Raw genomic sequence first — 19,960 nt, 5'->3', positions numbered from 1 at the left:
AGGAGGGCGACAAGGTCAGGGAGAAAGTGATGGAGCTGGAGCAGGGAGGGAGAGGGGAGCATGTGAGGAGCAAGAGAGTCAATGTTTCATCAGGACTGGAGCGGGGAAAGGGGGTCAGAAATAAATGGGAAGGGGGTTGGGTTGGGGCTGGGGGAAGATAGGTGGGACGATGATGAACAGGTAGGGAGATTAGGAAACTGGTGAGTTCAATGTTGAGGCTGTGTGGTGTAGGCTCTTGAGACAATTGAGGTGTTCCTCTTCCAGTTTGCAGGTAGCCTTGTATAGGAGGCCCAGAATCTTCTGCCTCGGGAGCCTACAACCACACGGCCTCAGCTTTGAACTCACCAGTTTCCTAATCTACCCTCTCCCCACCCCATCCTCGATCCAACTCTGTGACTTGGCTCCACCCTCTTCACCTGCCCATCTTCCTTCCCACCTCATCGTTCCACACTTCCCACCGGCCTATCACAAGCACATCTGACCTTCACCCACCTATTGCCATCCCACCTACATTCTCCCAGCACCCCTACCTTCCCACTTGAATATATGTAACAAACTAGCCCTAACAGGTTCACAACTCTCCTAGTGAATTATTCCTCATCTTAGTTATGAATGGCTTTCCCCTTATTATAAGACTGTGACCTCTAGTTCTGGACTTACCCAACATTGAGAACACTCTTCCTGCATCTAGACTGTCCAGTCCCATCAGGATTTTATTGGTCTCTGCGAGTTCCCCTATTCTTCGAAATTCCAGTGAGTACAAGCTCAGTCAAACCAATCTTTCTTCCTACATCAGTCCTATCATCCCAGGAATCAGTCTGGTGAATTTTTGCTAGATTCCCTCAACAGCAAGAATTCTCCTTCCTCACATGAAGAGACCAAAACTACACAAAAAATTATACAGTAAATGAAAGGTCCTGGGGAAAATTGATGTACAGAGAGATCTGGGCATTCAGGTCTACTGTTCCCTCAAGGTGGCAACGCAGGTCAACAGAGTGGTCAAGAAGGCATATGGCATACTGTCCTTCATCGGACAGGGTATTGAGTACAAGAGTTGGCAGGTCATGTAACAGTTGTATAAGACTTTGGTTCGGCCACATTTGGAATACTACATACAGTCCTGGTGGGCACATTCCCAAGATGAAGTAGATGATTTGGAGAGGGTGCAGAGGAGGTTACCTGGCATGGAGGGTACTAGCTATGAAGAGAGGTCGAGTAAATTAAGATTATTTTCATTAGAAAGACGGAAGTTGAGGGGGGACCTGATTGAGGTCAACGAAATCATGAGAGGTATAGACAGGGTGGATAGCAAGAAGCTTTTCCACGAGGAGGTTGAACAGTTCAACAACCTTCCACTTCGACCTCAAATTCACCTGGACCATCTCGACAACCTCCCTCCCTTTCCTAGACATCTCTATCACTGTCTCTGGTAACCGACTAAACACAGACATATACAACATGCCCACAGACTCCCACAGCTACTTAGACTGCACGTCCTCCCACCCTACCTTATGTAAAAACACCATTCCTTATTCTTAATTCCTCCACCTCTGCCGCATCTGTTCCCAGGATAAACTATCCCACCTCAACGTCCCAGATGGCCTCCTTCTTCCAAGATCGCAACTTCCCTTCCCATGTAGTTGATGATGCCCTCCAGTGCATCTCCTCCACTTCAAGCACCATTGCCCTTGAACCCCACCCCTCCCAACGCAACAAGGACAGAACCCCCCCCTCCCCAGTCCTCACCTTCCACCCCACCAACCTCCACATACAACACATCCTCTGCCACTTTCACCGCCTCCAAACAGACCCCACCACCAGAGATATATTTCCCTCCCCATCCCTATCAGTGTTCCAAAAGACTTTCCTCCGCTACTCCCTCGTCAGATCCACATCCCCCAGCAGTCCTCACCCCACTCCTGGCATCTTTCTCTGCCACCGCAGGAAGTGCAAAACATCCGCCCACACCATTCCCCTCACCTCCTTCCAAGGCTCAAAGAGCTCCTTCCACATCTATCAGAAATTCACCTGCACCTCTATCAATGTCAGCTACTGCATTCGTTGCACCCAGTGTGGTCGCCTCTACAATGGGGAGACAAGATGCTTTTTTGCGGATTGTTTCAGAAAACAACCAACCCCACCGATCTGTGGCTCAACACTTCAACTCCCTCTCCCACTCCATCAGGGACATGCAGGTCCTGGACCTCCTCCACCGCCAAACCCTTACCTGGAGGAACACCTCATGTTTCACCTTGGGACCTTGCAACCACATGGGATAAATATGGATTTCAACAGCTTCCTCATTTCCCCTCCCCCCACATTATCGCACTCCCAAGCCTCCAACACGGCACTGCCCTCTGGACCCGTCCATCACTGCCCCCTCTGACCTATCACCTGCTCCCTCACCTTCATCCATCTATTGCTTTTCCAGCTAGCTCCCCACAACCCCACCCCCATCCCATTTATTTCTCAGCCCTGATCCGCAAGCCTCATTCCTAATGAAAGGCTTATGCCCGAAATTCTCCTGCTCCTCGGATGCTGCCTGACCTACCGTGCTATTCCAGCACTACACTTTCAAATCCAATCTACAGCATCTGCAGTCCTCACTTTCTCCTGTTGGGATTAAGGCAGACAAGTCCTGCAAGGATGATGCAGGAGGGAGGGTTTCAGGTTTTTGGATAATTGGGGCTCATTCTGGGGAATGTGGGACTTATGCAAACAGGGTTTGCGAGGGTTTAAACTAACTCCGCGGGGGCATGGGAACCAGGACTGTAGCTTTAGGGTACAGGACCTTGAGTGTAGGGAGGTTAGGAATAATGCAGCGATCTCTAAGGAGGGTACCTGTAACCAGAAAGGTGGATTGAAGTGTGTATACTTCAATGCCAGAAGTATAAGGAATAAGGTAGGTGAACTTGCAGCGTGGGTTGGTACCTGGGACTTCGATGTTGTGGCCATTACAGAGACGTGGGTAGAACAGGGACAAGAAGAGGACTTGCCATCTGAGGTAGTTTGGGCTGAGGTTAGAAATAGGAAAGGTGAGGTCACCCTGTTAGGTGTTTTCTACAGGCCTCCTAATAGTCCTAGAGAAGTAGAGGATAATATTGCGAGGATGATTCAGGAAAAGAGTGAAGGTAGCAGGGTGGTTGTTATGGGGGACTTTAACTTCCCAGATATTGACTGGGAGAGCTATAGCTCGAGTTCATTAGATGGGCCGGTGTTTGTACAATGTGTGCAGGATGGTTTCCTGACACAATATGTCGACAGGCCAACAAGAGGGGAGGCTATATTGGATTTGGTTCTAGGTAATGAACCAGGCCAGGTGTTAGACTTGGAGGTAGGTGAGCACTTCGGGGACAGTGACCACAACTCGGTGACTTTTACTTTAGTGATGGAGAGGGATAATCGTGCGCCGCAGGGCAAGAGCTATAGCTGGGGGCAGGGAAATTATGATGCTGTGAGGCATGACTTAGGATGTGTGGATTGGAAAAACAGGCTTCAAGAGAAGAACACTAATGAGATGTGGGGATTGTTCAAGGAGCAGCTACTGCGTGTCCTCGATAGGTATGTACCAGTCAGGCATGGTGTAAAGGGCCTTGTGAGGCAGCCGTGATTTAGTAAGGAATTGGAGTCCCTTGTGAAAGGGAAGAAGGCGGCATATGTAAAGATGAGGCGTGAAGGTTCAGTAGGGGCGATTGAGAGTTATAAGGTAGCCAGGAAGGAGCTAAAGAGGGAGCTAAGAGAAGCGAGAAGGGGACATGAAAAGTCTTTAGCTGGTAGGATTAGGGAAAACCCAAAGGCTTTCTATAGGTATGTCAAGAATAAAAGGATGACTAGGGTAGGTATCGGTCCAGTCAAGGATAGTAGTGGGAAGTTGTGTGTGGAGGCGGAGGAGATTGGAGAGACATTAAATCAGTACTTTTCATCAGTATTCACTCAGGAACAGGACACTGTTGCTGATGTGAATATGGAATCACAAATAATTAGAATGGATGCCCTGGAAATATGCAGGGAAGAGGTTTTGGGAATATTGGAAAGGATGAATATAGATAAGTCTCCTGGGCCTGATGGCATTTACCCCAGGATCCTATGGGAAGCTAGGGAGGAGATAGCGGAGCCATTGGCCTGGATTTTTATGTCGTCGTTGTCAACGGGAATAGTACCAGAGGACTGGAGGATAGCGAATGTGGTCCCATTGTTCAAGAAAGGGAGTAGGGATAGCCCTAGTAACTATAGGCCAGTGAGTCTGACTTCAGTGGTGGGCAAAGTCTTAGAGAGAATGGTAAGGGATAAGATTTATGAACATCTGGGTAGGAATAACGTGATCAGGGATAGCCAGCATGGTTTTGTGAAGGGCAGGTCGTGCCTCACAAACCTTATTGAGTTCTTTGAGAAGGTGACTAAGGAAGTGGATGAGGGTAAAGCAGTAGATGTTGTGTATATGGATTTTAGTAAGGCGTTCGATAAGGTTCCCCATGGTAGGCTAATGCTAAAACTTCGGAGGTATGGCATTGAGGATACATTAGAGGTTTGGATTAGGAATTGGCTGGCTGGAAGGAGACAGAGGGTAGTAGTTGATGGATTATGTTCATCTTGGAGCGCAGTTACTAGCGGTGTACCACAAGGATCTGTTTTGGGACCATTGCTTTTTGTTATCTTTATAAATGATCTAGAGGAAGGACTTGAAAGCTGGGTAAGCAAGTTTGCGGATGACACAAAAGTCGGTGGAGTTGTGGATAGTGAGGAAGGAAGTGGTAGGTTACAGCGGGATATAGATAAGTTGCAGAGCTGGGCGGAAATGTGGCAAATGGAATTCAATGTAGCTAAGTGCGAAGTCGTTCACTTTGGTAGGAATAACAAGATGATGGATTACTGGACTAATGGTAGGCTACTTGGTAGTGTGGATGAGCAGAGGGATCTTGGTGTCCATGTACACAGATCTCTGAAAGTTGCCACCCAGGTAAATAGTGCTGTGAGGAAGGCATATGGTGTACTGGGCTTTATTGGCAGAGGAATTGAGTTCCGGAGTCCTGAGGTCATGTTGCAGTTGTATAAGACTCTGGTGAGGCCTCATCTGGAGTATTGTGTGCAGTTTCGGTCGCCATACTATAGGAAGGATGTGGAAGCTTTAGAACGAGTGCAGAGGAGGTTTACCAGGATGTTGCCTGGAATGGTAGGAAAATCTTATGAGGAAAGGCTGAGGCACTTGGGGCTGTTCTCATTGGAGAAGAGAAGGTTTAGGGGAGATCTGATAGAAGTGTATAAGATGATTAGGGGTTTAGATAGGGTAGATACTAAGAACCTTTTACCGCTAATGGAGTCAGGTGTTACTAGGGGACATGGCTTTAAATTAAGGGGTGGTAGGTATAGGACAGATGTTAGGGGTAGATTCTTCACACAGCGGGTTGTGAGTTCATGGAATGCCCTGCCCGTATCAGTGGTGAACTCTCCTTCTTTATGTTCATTTAAGCGGGCATTGGATAGGCATTTGGAAGTTATTGGGCTAGTATAGGTTAGGTAGGATTTGGTCGGCGCAACATCGAGGGCCGAAGGGCCTGTACTGCGCTGTATCCTTCTATGTTCTATAGGACCATCTTTACATGAACCAGAGGGATACTAATATCCTGGGTGGGAAATTTGCGGGTGCTATAAGGGTGGGTTTAAACTAGTTCAGCAGGGGGATGGGGACCGGCAGTGTAGCTGCAGTGCACAGGAGGATGAGAGTAGGAAGGACAGAGACAGGATTTCAGGGTCACAGGAATGTACTGGCAGACAGCGAAGTGGTTTAAAGTGTGTCTAATTCAACATCAGAAGTATCCGAAATAAGGTAGGTGAGCTTGCAACATGGACAGGTACCTAGGACATGGATAGAGCAGGGTGAGGAATGGATGTTGCAGGGTTTAGATCTTTCATTAAAAACAGGCAAGGCAGTAAAAAAGGGGAGGCGCGGACTTGTTAGTCAAGGATAGTATAACGGTGGGGCAGAAATTTTGATGAGGACCCGTCTACTGAGGTAGTGTGGGCTGAAGTTAGAAACAGGAGTTTTTTTTTAATCGGCCTCTGCAGAGTTCCAGGGAGGTGGAAGAGAGGATTAGCAACACTATTCTGGGTAGGAGTGAAAGGAACAAGGTGGTCATTATGGGGGACTTTAACTTCCCCAACATTGATTGGAAGTGTTACAGCTCTAGTACGTCGAATGGATCTGTTTTTGTCCAACGTGTACAGGAGGGTTTCCTGACACAGTACGTCGAAGGTCTGACACGAGGGGAGGCCACACTGGATCTGATGCTTGGTAATGAATCAGGCCAGGTGTTTGATTTAGTTGTAGGTGAGCACTTTGGAGAGAGTGACCATAATCCAGTTACGTTTAGTTTAGCGATGGAAAGGTCTAGGTACATGCCACAGGTCAAGAGTTATCGATAAGGTAAGGGCAATTATGATGCGATTAATCAAGTATTAGGATGCATAGAATAGGGTCGCAAAATGCAGGAGATGCAGACAATCGAAATGTGGAGCTAGTTTAAGGAACAGTTATTATGTGTCCGTGATAGGTATGTCCCTATCAGGCAGGGGGGAAGTGATAAGGTAAGGGAACCATGGTTTACTACAGAAAGTACATCTCTTGTTAAGCAGAAGGAGGAGACTTAAATGTTGATGAGGCAAGATGGTTCAGATGAGGCGATGGAGAATTACAGATCAGCTAGGAAGTATTTAAAGAGAAATTTAAGAAGAGCAAAGAGAGGACATGAGCGGTCTTTAGCCAATAGAATAAAGGAGAACTCTATAGCTTTCTATACATATGTGAAGAATAAAAGGGTGACTAGAGAAGGAATAGGGCCAGTCAAAGACAGAAGTGGGAAGTTGAGTGTGGACCCTGTGGAGATCAGAGAGGTGCTAAACGAACATTTCTCATCGGTGTTCATTCAGGGAAAGGAGAATATTGTAGAGGAAAAGAATGAAGTATGAGATAGTAGACTAGAAAGCATCAAGGTTAGTTACAAACAGATGTTAGAAATTCTAGAAGGAGTGAAAGTAGACATGTCCCCTGGGCTGGATGGGATTTATCCCGGGATTCTCTGGGGAGCTAGGGAAGAGATAGCGAAGCGTTTGGTTTTGATATCGGAGTCTTCATTGTCTACAGGTTTGGTACCTGAGGACTGGAGGATTGCAAATATTATGTCCTTGTCCAAGAAGGGCAGCAGAGATGATCCAAGTAATTATAGACCAGTGAGCCCTACTTCTGTTGTAGGAAAGGTTTTGGAAAGGATTATGAGAGATAAGATTTATAATCATCTAGCAAGCAACAATTTGATTTCAGATAGTCAACATGGTTTCGTCAAGGGCAGGTCGTGTCTCACAAACCTCATTGTATTTTTTGAGAAGGTGACCAAGCATGTAGAGGAGGGTAGGGCAGTTGACGTGGTATACTTGGACTTCAGTAAAGCCTTTGATAAGGTTCCATCTGGTAGGCTGATGGAGAAAATGCAGAGGCATGGAATTGAGGGTGATTTAGCAGTTTGGTTTAGAAACTGGCTTTCTGAAAGACGGCAGCGAGTGGTGGTTGATGGAAAATATTCATTCTGGAGTCCACTAGTGGTGTGGCACAAGGATCTGTTTTGGGAACACTGCTATTTGTCATTTTTATAAATGACTTAGGCACAGGCATAGATGGATAGATTAGTAAATTTGCAGACGACCCTAAAGTCGGTGGAGTAGTGGACAGTTTGGAAGAATGTTACAGGTTGCAGGGGGACTTGGATAAATTGCAGAATTGGGCTGAGAGATGGCAAATGGAGTTCAATGCAGCTAAATGTGAGGTGTTGCACTTTGGGAAGAATAACAGTATGGCAGAGTATTTGGTCAATGGAAAGATTCTTGGTAGTGTAGATTGGTGTGGCCACACTTGGAATATTGTATACAGTTCTGGTCGCCCCCTTACAGAAAGGATGTGGAATCATTGGAAAAGGTGCAGAGCAGATTTACCAGGATGTTGTCTGGTCTGGAGGCAAGGTCTTATGAGGAAAGACTGAGAGACTTGGGTCTGTTCTCATTGGAAAGAAGAAGGCTAAGGGGGGATTTGATAGAGACATACAAGATGATCGGAGGATTAGATAGGTAGACAGAGAAAGACATTTTCCTAGGATGATAATGTCAGCTTGTACGAGAGGGCATAACTACAAATTGAGGGGTGACAGATTTAAGACAGATGTCAGAGGCAAATTCTTTACGCAGAGAGTCATATGGGCGTGAAATGCCTGATGTGCTAAGGTAGTCAACTCAGCCACCTTAGGGAGATTTAAACAATCCTTAGATAAGCATATGGATGATTTTGGGATGGGGGACGAGCGGAGAATAGTTCACAGGTCGGCGCAACATTGAGAGCCGAAGAGCCTGTTCTGAGCCTAAGAGCCTGTCTTAGAATGTAGCAGCAGAGATAATGCCACTGGTTAAATACATCAAACTTTCCTGGATCTTGGAAAGGTTCCATTGGATTCAAAAAATGCTAATATAACACTGCTATTCAAAACAAAGTAGAAAATAGGAAAGTAAAGACCAATTAGTTTAACATCTGTCATTGGGAAATTATTGAAATCCATTATTAAGGAAGTCATATAGGAGATTTCTAAAGTCAATAGACAATAGGTGTAGGAGTAGGCCATTCAGCTCTTCGAGCCAGCACCACCATTCAGTATGATCATGACTGATCATCCAAAGAGAGTATACTGTTCCTGCCTTATCCGCATAACCTTTGATTCCACTATCTTTAAGAGTTCTATCCATTTCTTTCGTGAAAGTATCCAGAGACTTGGCCCCACTGCCTTCTTGGGCACAGCATTCCATATATCCACCACTCTCTGGGTGAAGAAGTTTCCCCTCAACTCTTGTTCTAAGTGAAAACATAACACATTAGAATCAGCATGGTTTGATGAAGGGTAAATTTTGTTTGACTAATTTGCTAGAGTTTGTTTTTGAAGATGTAACAAGCCAAGTAGATAATGGGGATCCTGTAGATATATTCCAGTAGATACTGGATAAGGTGTGGCACAAAGATTAATACACAAGATAAAATCACACCAAGTTAGGGATAATATATTAGTTTGTATAGAGAAGATTGGCTAACCAGCAGAAAGTTAAAAATCACAAACCACTAGGTTATAGTCCGATGATTGTATTTGGAAATACAAGCTTTTGGAACCTGCTCCTTTATCAGGTAGCTAGTGCGGCAGAATCAGAGGACACACAATTTACAGTAAAAGATCAAACTGTTATACAACTGATGCAATGTATTGAATAAACCCAGATTGCTGTTAAGTCTTAGTCACATAAAATGAGTGCATTTTGATTCATTAATATGTAAACTCCAGAACTTCTTTCAAGTGGGCGGCATGGTGGCACAGTGGTTAGCATGTTGCCTCACAGTGCCAGAGACCAGGTCTCTGGGTTCAATTCCAGCCTCAGGTGACTGATTGATTGCAGGCACATTCTCCCCGTGTTTCCTCCAGGTGCTCCGGTTTCCTCCCACAGTCCAAAGATGTGCAGGCCAGGTGAATTGGCCATACTAAATTGCCCGTAGTGTTAGGTAAGGGGTAAATGTAGGGGTATGGGTGGGTTGCGCTTCGGTGGGTCGGTGGATACTTGTATGGCCGAAGGGCCTGTTTCCACTCTGTAAGTAATCTAATCTTAAAAAAAAGTCACATTCCCGAGATAACTTAAGATTTTACAATAAAAAAGATATCTCTTACTATAAATTCTGTGCCCTATGATACAGGGAAGTGCTGTTGCAATTGTATTAGGCATTGGGGTGATACTGCATCTGGAGCACTGTGTATAGTGCCCCCTTTCTTGAGGAAGGATGTAATTGCATTCAGGCAGTTCAGGGAAGGTTCATTTGTCTAATTCCAGACATGAAAGATTTGTCTTAGGAAGAGAGATCGGGCAGTTTAGGCCGATACTTGCTAGAGTTTAGAAGGATTAAAGAAGATCTGCTTGAGGTGTAGAAGATGTGAACAGGGATTGACAAAGTGGGGCAACCTAGAATAAGAGCTCATAATTTTAGGGTACAGAGTGGCAGGTTTAAAACAGAGATGAGGAGGAATTACTTCTTTCAAAGTGTTGCGAAATCACTATCACAGAGTGCTGGGAGTCTGAAAAGATTTAAGATCAAGATAGATAGGCTTTGAATTATAAACGGATTAAAGTGTTATGGGGAACAGGCAGAAAAGTGGAGTTGAGACAGAGAGATCAGAGATGATTGTATTAAATGACAGAACAGACTTGATGGGTTGAATTGCCGACTCCTGCTTATCTTGTGCTCTTCTTTAATGTCACAGAAGTGTACCACTTCATGATGCTGTTTTATCTTGGTAAGACATTGGGTCCTGCCTTGATTAACACCATTCTGAATTGAATATCGTACGAGGAAAGGCATTTGATTGTACTCAAAGGATTCACAATTTTATTTCTCAAAACCATTCAAACAAATTTTTCTGAAAAGAATAGCCATGCAAGCAGATTTTATGCAACGAAGTTGTTGAGGAAAAAATCCATTTCTGCACTCTGGAAGTGAATTTTCATTTTGAAATCCCAGGTGTACCTGATGCGGAGGTGCACATTAGGTGAAACAGGGAAGCTTTTTTTAAATCTTTGAGCAAAAGGAAGAGCATTTGCTACTATGTAGCAGACAGGAAAACAATGTTTTCACTGTCGCGGGGCTTTTTTGAGTAAAAACGAGAAAGCAAAGCTAACCCTTCAGGAGCCTGACACTGTAAATCTCTAATTCATTTTCAAGCCCCAAATCAACTTTATTCATTTTTGCAGTAGGCGAAGCAGAGCTAATCATCAGGCGCTAATCACTTAAAGCCACCTTTAAGGAGACATTTTAGTAATGTCCTCAAAGCATCCCTGAAGAAGTCAAACATCTTCATTGGCATATGGGGACCAATCAATATAAGAGAATGCTTATTTGGGTGCACAAAAGCAGAAAGTGTCTGTTCAGCTTGTCAGGTCTGTCCTGCTATTCAATACAATCACATCTCATCATCCTAATCAAAGGCTTTTTCTCACACTATCCTCAAACTATAATGGCATTGCTATTTAGAAATCTATTAAAGCTTTAAACTTTCTCAAAGATGAAGCTTGCACAGCCTTTGAATTACAGAATTCAAAAGCTTCACAAACCTGAGTAAAACGAAAATGATCTTAATCTCAGAGCTAAGTGGCATCCCACTTATTCTTAAATTGTGTCCCCTGGTTATAGACTCCCCAACAAGGGGATCATCTCAATTGTATCTACATAGTCTATTTTCAAAGTTTCATTCTCATTCTTCAAAACTCTAGAGAATTCTCTGAACCCAGTTTGGCCAATGTTTCTTCATAGTACAGTTCTATCATTCCAGGAACAAGTCTGGTGAACCTTTGGGTCCTCCCTCTAAGGCAATAATAATCTTCAGAGACCAAAACTGTACAGAGGAGTCCAGGTGCATTTTATCCAAGGTTCTATACAATTAAAGCAAGACTTTGCTACTCCTATACTCAAATCCTCTGGTGACAAAGTCCAACATATTAGCCTTCCTGATTACTTAGTGTACCTCCATGTCAGCCTTCAGTAACTTACTGACAAGAATGTTGAGGTCCCTTTGTACATTTACACTTTTTAACTTTTACCACAAGAAATATTCAGCACAAAGTGGATAACCTCATTTCTTTTCACATTACATTCCAACAGTCATGATCTTATCCAAATCATTAAGCCAATCTGAATCCTCCTGAAATCATCTGACATCTTCCTTACAAAACACATTTCTACTTAGCTTTGCAATTTCAATGGAAGTGGAAAAATTACATTTGATCCCATCTCCAAATCTTTGATATATGGTATATTGTGACAGGTGGAGTCCAAGAATTGATTCTTGTGTTACCTCATTGGTTACAGCCTGCCAATGCAAGGACGAAGCTTTTACTTCTGTTTTATGCCTGTTAGCCTCTCCTGAATTCAGTAGATTACATTTTATCCTATTTACTTTAATCTTAAAAACTAAACAAACTTATATCAGCCAGCTGTAGTGCCCTCAGTTTCAACAGGGGTGTTGTAAGAGTTGGGTTTAGATGGTGTTTACTGTCCAATATTTTTTCTTTAAGTTTGAAATCCTTTGTGTCAAACCTGTTATAAGCTGCTATAATGTAACTCACATTTATTTCCAAAGGCTTTGAATGATCTACCTTTAAGGTGATTAGACCAGAGTTAGAGTTGATTCACAATATAACACAGTAAATGACATATTGCACAACTTAACATACTTGATCCATAAGTGATTGGAGAAAGGAATAGACAATAGGCAATAGGTGCCGGAGTAGGCCATTCAGCCCTTCGAGCCTGCACCGCCATTCAATATGATCATGGCTGATCATTCCTAATCAGTATCCGCTTCCTGCCTTATCTCCATAGCCCTTGATTCCACTATCCTTGAGAGCTCTATCCAACTCTTTCTTAAATGAATCCAGAGACTGGGCCTCCACTGCCCTCTGGGGCAGAACATTCCACACCACTACCACTCTCTGGGTGAAGAAGTTTCTCCTCATTTCTGTCCTAAATGGTTTACCCATATTTTTAAGCTGTGTCCTCTGGTTCGGCACTCACCCATCAGTGGAAACATATTTCCTGCTGCCAGAGTGTCCAATCTTATAATATGTCTCAATCATATCCCCTCCCATTCTTCTAAACTCAAGAGTATACAAGCCCAGTCACTTCAGTCTTTCAGTGTAAGGTAATCTCTCCATTCCAGGAATTAACCTTGTCAACCTACGCTGCACTCCCTCAATAGCCAGAATGTCTTTCCTCAAATTTGGCGACCAGAACTGCACACAGTACTCCAGGTGTGGTCTCACCAGGGCCCTGTACAGCTGCAGAAGCACCTCTTTGCTTCTATACTCAATCCCTCTTGTTATGAAGGTCAGCATGCTATCAGCCTTCTTCACTACCTGCTGTACCTGCATGCTTACCTTCATTGACTGGTGTACAAGAACACCCAGATCTCTCAGAACTGCCCCTTTACCCTAATTAATTCCATTGAGGTAGTAATCTGCCTTCCTGCCTCCTGCAGGGTTTGTCAAAAAGATGAGGTAGACAAATAACTTGGCATTTGTTATTCACTGCGTGGGCCTAATCTTTGATCATGTACATGTTAGTACTTTACTGGATCTGCAACATTTTTTCAGATTTACTGAGAATAGAGGGAATACAGTAATATTGAACAGACAGGTTGGCAATCAAACACCAAGAACCACATATCAAACAATGAAACAGTGATAAACACAAAGCAGATTCATTTTGATTTTGTTAGTTTTATGGAGATTCTGTTCTTCAGTGGTTGGGAATAAAGTAAAATCTAACTACAGTTATAAGTTTAATTCAAACGTTTTGTTGGTTCTGTGCTCAATGTAAGGGAGGGATCTAGTTTGGTTTAATAAACAGACTGCTTTTTCTGAATAACCTCCTTCTGTTCTATAAACTTTCTGATACTAACCATATGCAGGGCCTTGGTGAGGCCACACCAAGAATATTGTGTGCAGTTTTGGTTTCCTTTGCTAAGGAAGGATGATCTTGCTCTCGAGTGAGTGCAGCAAAGGTTTACCATGTTGATTCCAGGGATGGCGGGACTGACACATGAGGAGAGATCGACTAGGTTAGGATTATTTTTGCCGGAGTTCAGATGAGTGAGGGAGGATCTCACAGAGACTTATAAAATACTAACGGGACTAGACAGGTAGAGGCAGGAAGGATGTTTCTGCTAGTGGGTGTGTACAGAACAGGCATTACAATCTGAGGATACAGAGTGGACCATTTAGGATGGAGACAAGGAGATATTTCATCACCCGAAGAGTGGTGAGCATGTGAAATTCATTACCATTGGAAGTAGTTGATGTCAAAATATTAAATGTATTCAAGAGGCAGCTAGATTTGGCACTTAGGGTGAATGGGATCAAAGGTTATAGAAGGAAAGCAGGATTAAGGTACTGAGTTAGATGATCAACGATGATGGTGACAAATGGTGGAGCAGGCTCAAAGGGCCGATGGCCTGATCTTGCTCCTATCTTCTATGTTTCTATGTTTATGTTAACCCTAGCAGATTTACAACATGATACATCAAAACATGAAGATCTTACAATTTTACAGATGGAAAGCAATTTTATAGTGCTGTTTCAGAGCTGCAACCCAAAAATGACAAATACACTCCAATTTGTGAAATTTTCCTGTTCCTTGTTCACTTTAGAGTCATAGAGACAGCATGGAAACAGACCCTTCGGTCCAACCCGTCCATGCCGACCATATCCCAACCCAATCTAGTCCCACCTGCCAGCACCAGCCCATATCCCTCCAAACCCTTCCTATTCATATACCCATCCATTAAAGGCCTCTTTAATGTTGCAATTGTACCAGCCTCCACCACTTCCTCTGGCAGCTCATTCCATACCTGTACCATCCTCTGTGTGAAAAGGTTGCCCTGTAGATCTCTTTTATATCTTTCCCCGCTCACCCTAAACCTCTACTTTCTAGTTCTCGATTCATCGATCCCAGGGAAAAGACTTCGCCTATTTACCCTATCCATGCCCCTCATAATTTTGTAAACCTCTATAAGGTCACCCATCAGCCTCCGATGCGCCAGGGAAAACAGCCCAGCCTGTTTAGCCTCTCCCTATAGCTCAAATCCTCCAACCCTGGCAACATCCTTATAAATCTTTTCTGAACCCTTTCAAGTTTCACAACATCTTTCCGATAGGAAGGAGACCAGAATTGCATGCAATATTCCAACAGTGATCTAACCAATGTCCTGTACAGCCGCAACATGACCTCCCAACTCCTGTACTCAATACTCTGACCAATAAAGGAAAGCATACCAAATGCCTTGTTCACTATCCCATCTACCTGCAACTCCACTTTCAAGGTGCTATGAACCTGCACTCCAAGGTCTCTTTGTTCAGCAACACTCCCTAGGACCTTACCATTAAGTATATAAGTCCTGCTAAGATTTGCTTTCCCAAAGTGCAGTACCTCGCGTTTATCTGAATTAAACTCTATCTGCCACTTCTCAGCCCATCTAGTCAAGATCCTGTTGTAATCTGAGGTAACCCACTGTCCACTACACCTCAAATTTTGGTGTCATCTGAAAACTTATGATCTTATTCTCGCAAATAATCATTTATGTAAATAACAAAAAGCAGAGGAGCGAGGACCGATCCTTGTGGTACTCCACTGGTCACAGGCCTCCAGTCTGAAAAATAACCCTCCACCACACCCTCTGTCTTCTACCTTTGAGCAAGTTCTGTATCCAAATGGCTAGTTCTCCCTGTATTCCATGAGATCTAATCTTGTTAATCAGTCTCCCATGGAGAACCTTGTCGAATGCCTTACTGAAGTCCATATAGATCACATCTATCGCTCTGCCCTCATCAATCTACTTTGTTACTCCTTCAAAAAACTCAATCAAGTTTGTGAGACATGATTTCCCACGCACAAAGCCATGTTGACTATCCCTAATCAGTCCTTGCCTTTACAAATACATGTACATCCTGTCCCTCAGGATTCCCTCCAACAACTTGCCAACCACCGAGGTCAGACTCACTGGTCTATAGTTCCCTGCTTGTCCTTACCACCCTTCTTAAACAGTGGAACCACGTCTGCCAACCTCCAGTCTCCCGGCACCTCACCTGTGACTATTGATGATACAAATATCTCAGCAAGAGTCCCAGCAATCACTTCTCTAAGATGATGAGGATTCTGGGTAATCCAAAATGGAAGATGGGAAAAATTTCTGGCTGTAACAGCTGCTCCTTTAGTTGAGTTATTTTAAGTGCTGGAGGTGATTTCCTCGAATTCCAGAAGCAGCAATTACTGTTTCATATGCTGTTGTATTGTTTTGGAACTTTGGAAAAAAAAAGTCAAAACAACAGCAGTCTTAAAAGGGAGAAGAACAGACAAAGGAAGCACATGGTGAGGACAGTGCAGGAAAGGGAGAGAGAGAACCTGCACAGTTACTGCCTTGCTGTTTTGAATTCATGTATTGCTGGACATCGGAGTGCGTCTGGGAAATTAACTTAATTGAGATATAGCTCCTTCAACATAAAGGGTACACTGTGAACAGGGTATAGAATTTTGCAGATTAGGAAAATCCCAGATAAGTTTGTCGACAATCTAAGTCATGCTTACATTAAGGAGGAATTGGTGTTGGTGTCTTGAAAAACAAGCAAGTCCCCAAAGCCTAATGGGATCTACCCCAAGATACTGGAGCAACAATGGAGGAGATTGCTGGGGCCTAGGCAGAAATTTTATATCTTCTTCAACCACTGGTGAAGTCCCAGAATATTGGATAATCACCAACGTTATTTTAAAAACGAAAAGAGCTGCACACAAGTGCTGGGACCTCTGTCATTTCTAAGATACATAAATGATTTGGATGAAATGTACATGTTGTGATTAATAAGTTTGCAGATGACATGAAAATTGGTGAATTTGTGGTAGTGAGGAAGGATATCAAAGGATGTACTGGAAAGTTGTGCAGAGAAATGGCAGGTGGGACAAGTTAGGGACAAGTTAGAGGTGAGGCATTTTGGGAGGTCAAATGCAAGAGGAAGATATACAGTAAATGGCTGCATGCTGGATACAGAGGAATCTTGGGGTCCAAGGCCCTAGCTCCCTGAAAATGGAAACAAATGTGTATAAGATGGTAAAGAAAACAGATGGCATGCTGCCTTTATCAATTGGGGCATTGAGTATACAAGTTGGTAAAGTCATGTTGTAACCGAATAAGACTTTTGGTTAGGCTACATTTGGAGTACCGTGTGAAATTCTGGGTGACAATTATGGGTAGAATGTGGAGACTTTGGAGAGGATGCAGAAGAACTTTACCAGGATGCTGCCTGGATTACAGTGCATTAGCTACAAGGAAAGTTTGGACAAACTTGGATTGTTTTTGCAAGGGTGTCAGAGGCTGAGGGGTGAACAGATATAAGTATGTAAAATTGAGAGGCATAGATAAGGTGGATATTGGAGTCTCTTTTCCTAAGTAGTAATGTCAAATACCAGGAAGCACAGGTTTAAGGTGAGGTTTAAGATGAGACATGCAAGGAGTTTTTTTTTCACACAGGGGTAGTTGGTGACTGGAATACAATGCCTGGGGAGGTGGTAGACACAGATACTATAACAATGTTTAAGATAGACACATGAGCAGACAGAGAATACAGGGATATCGACCGTGTGCCAGCAGATTGGATTAATTTAGATTGCATCATGGCTGGTGCAGATATGGTGGACCAAAGGGCCTGCTCCTGTGCTATACTGTTTTATGTTCTATTTGTACATGAATTCTTACCTTATCTGCTACAGGTGTTGGGACCCAAATAATGATATCAGGTAGTGAAGAGCAAAAAGTTGCTTGACTTCATACTGAAAAGGTATAATGGTTGACTGAACAGTGAGCAGGGAGATGAGGGAGAAGATGTGCTTGGGGTGGGGGAGGCAGTGAGATCATCTTGCATGTAAGGTAAATTTCAACTGATTCAGTAAATATGAAGTTGGATGGGATAGAAGACAAAGACAAGGGAATCCCTCCAAAGAGAATGAAGTTGAGGCAAAGAGTCCCATCAGATAAAACTGAACAGTAACTTCAGCTGAGAAAAGATGACTTTTCACAAACTATGGTGACAGAAATAGAGGAAGTTGGAGAATTTGAGAGAAAAATCTTACTCAACTCTTCTAACAGAGTTCACTGTAATTCTGCAATCCAGTACTGCCTCATTACTGTTACTATTCGATCTCATTACTGACAGTGGTCTCATTCTCTCACAAAGACCAGCCACATCGATGACATCCCTGATGGCTTGTGGTCGTGGAACTATATGCCAGCAAGAGTCAGTGCACTCAGTAGGAAAGGATAAGGACAAGAAAACTTTCAATGACAAAACAAGTCTGGAGTGTTGCATTAGCAAAATGGTCCACCTAGCTTAGTTTCCTCACCAAAGATCAGGAGCAGGCAGCCAGATGAAAAGGTTTTTGTAAATTGTTGTCCCTGAGAGACATTCCTACAAACAATGTTCTATAGTGAAATCCTGTTTCCGCAGTGTTTGCCAAGTAAAAATGGGTCATGTTTAGTAACTGATATCAAGGCAAGAAACACTGAGAAGATACTCCTTGTTAAATAACTGATTTTAGACAAAAGCTGATTTTAAGAGAGTGTACAAACTAGTTCTTCCAGGTTATTCCTGTTATGTTTATCAATCCACTCCACTTTCTTCATTGTAAGCTCTGAATCTCAACTGTAATTTAACCTTACAGACCAGGTCTTATGAGAACAGGAAATTTTGAACCAAGTCCAAGGCCACTCAACCAAAGTTCACAGCAACGATTCACAAAATCTACTGCACGAAATGGTGTCTAGTTCAAATTATTGAAATCTACACAAACTGGACATCAATACTAGATTTTCCAGCTGTTCAAATTATAAAACATTCCGACACAGTCCATCTCACAACCCAACCCACAATACTTCATCTAATCTCACACTCCATGTTATATTCCTTCCTCTCAAGCAACATTCATTCAATTTATTTTTCTATTCTCCCCATTTTTACTTTCTTGGAATTATTATTCCTGATAGCATTCTCTAGCCACAGCAAACTTTTAGATATAGGGAACATAGATATTTCACCGTCGTGGCCTAGGTTCAATTCCTGGTCAGGGAATGGGTGCTTTTTTTAAATTATGGGACAGCATGGTGGCTCAATGGTCAGCACTAGTGCCTCACAGCACCAGAGACCCGGGTTCAATTCCTGCCTCTGTCTGTATGGAGTTTGCACATTGTCCCAGTGTCTGCGTGGGTTTCCTCTGGGTGCTCCGGTTTCCTCCCACAGTCCAAAGATGTGCAGGTTAGGTGAATTGGCCATGTTAAATTGCCTGGTGTGAGGTGCATTAGTCAGAGGTGAATGTCGGGGAATGGGCCTGGGTGGTTTGCTCTTCGAAGGGTCGGTGCGGACTTGTTGGGCTGAAGGGCCTGTTTCCACACTGTGGGAAATGTAATCTAATCTAATCATTCACTTCCACAAAATATTGCGCTCTACTATCAACGGCAAGAAAAGACTAAGATTGAATAAATTGCAAACTACATATAAATTGTCAATTAAATAATAAATGAAGCAGACATGGATTATGATTTACCAAAAAAAAAAGAGGGCTTTGGTCCCTTTACAATTTTTTTTAATTGCAGAGATGGCCCTCACCTACCCTCCCTCCTCCATTACTTCACCTCCCTCTTCCCCACAACCCTCATATCTCTCTCTCCTCTTCTCTCGTTTCCTCCATGTTCCTGTCTCTCTTGTCTTTCCACTCTCCTACCTCCACTTCCTCATCCCGCCCTGTTTTCTCTCCACACTCTCCCCTACACTAGCCTCTCTCCTTCCTCCCCATCGCATCAAAACCCCTCCACTCTCACCACCGCCTCCACCACTTCCGATCACTCCACCCCGCTCCTCTCACCATCTCTACTCTATCCCTTCATCCACCATCACAACCCCTCACCCACTCTCCTCCACTCCACCACCCTTCCCTCTCCCACCTCCCCTCCACTCCCCTTTTTCTCTCCGCCTCCCCTCCACTCCCCCTTTTCTCTCCGCCTCCCCTTCTTCTCCACCCCATTCTCTCCCCCACCCTCTTTCTCCCCCACGCCTTCTGTCCCTCATCTCCACCCCTCTCTCCCTCCCCTCCTTCTCTCCCTCACCCTCCACCACCCCTCCTCTACACCCTTCTCTGCCCCCTCCTCCACCCGCTTTCCTCACCCTCCTCCAGCCTCTTCCTTCCCCTCTCCACCCCTTCCACCCCACTTCTCGATGACCCCCGCCCTACACCCCCCTCTTCTCAATACACTTCTTTCACTACTTCCTCCTCCCCTTTCACCCCCTCCCTCTCCTCCCACCC

General features: G+C 43.9%; 1 protein-coding gene across 3 annotated transcripts in view; it reads right to left on the bottom strand.

The window, feature by feature from the left end:
• Positions 1-19,960, bottom strand: part of stox1 (storkhead box 1) — a 67,791-nt gene that overhangs the window by 25,464 nt on the left and 22,367 nt on the right. The window lies entirely within an intron of this gene.

The sequence above is a fragment of the Hemiscyllium ocellatum genome, chromosome 22, assembly GCF_020745735.1.
Source record: "Hemiscyllium ocellatum isolate sHemOce1 chromosome 22, sHemOce1.pat.X.cur, whole genome shotgun sequence".
NCBI classification, from domain to species: domain Eukaryota; kingdom Metazoa; phylum Chordata; class Chondrichthyes; order Orectolobiformes; family Hemiscylliidae; genus Hemiscyllium; species Hemiscyllium ocellatum.
The sequence above is the reverse complement of the archived record's forward strand: the minus strand, read 5'-3'. Positions and strand labels throughout refer to the sequence as shown.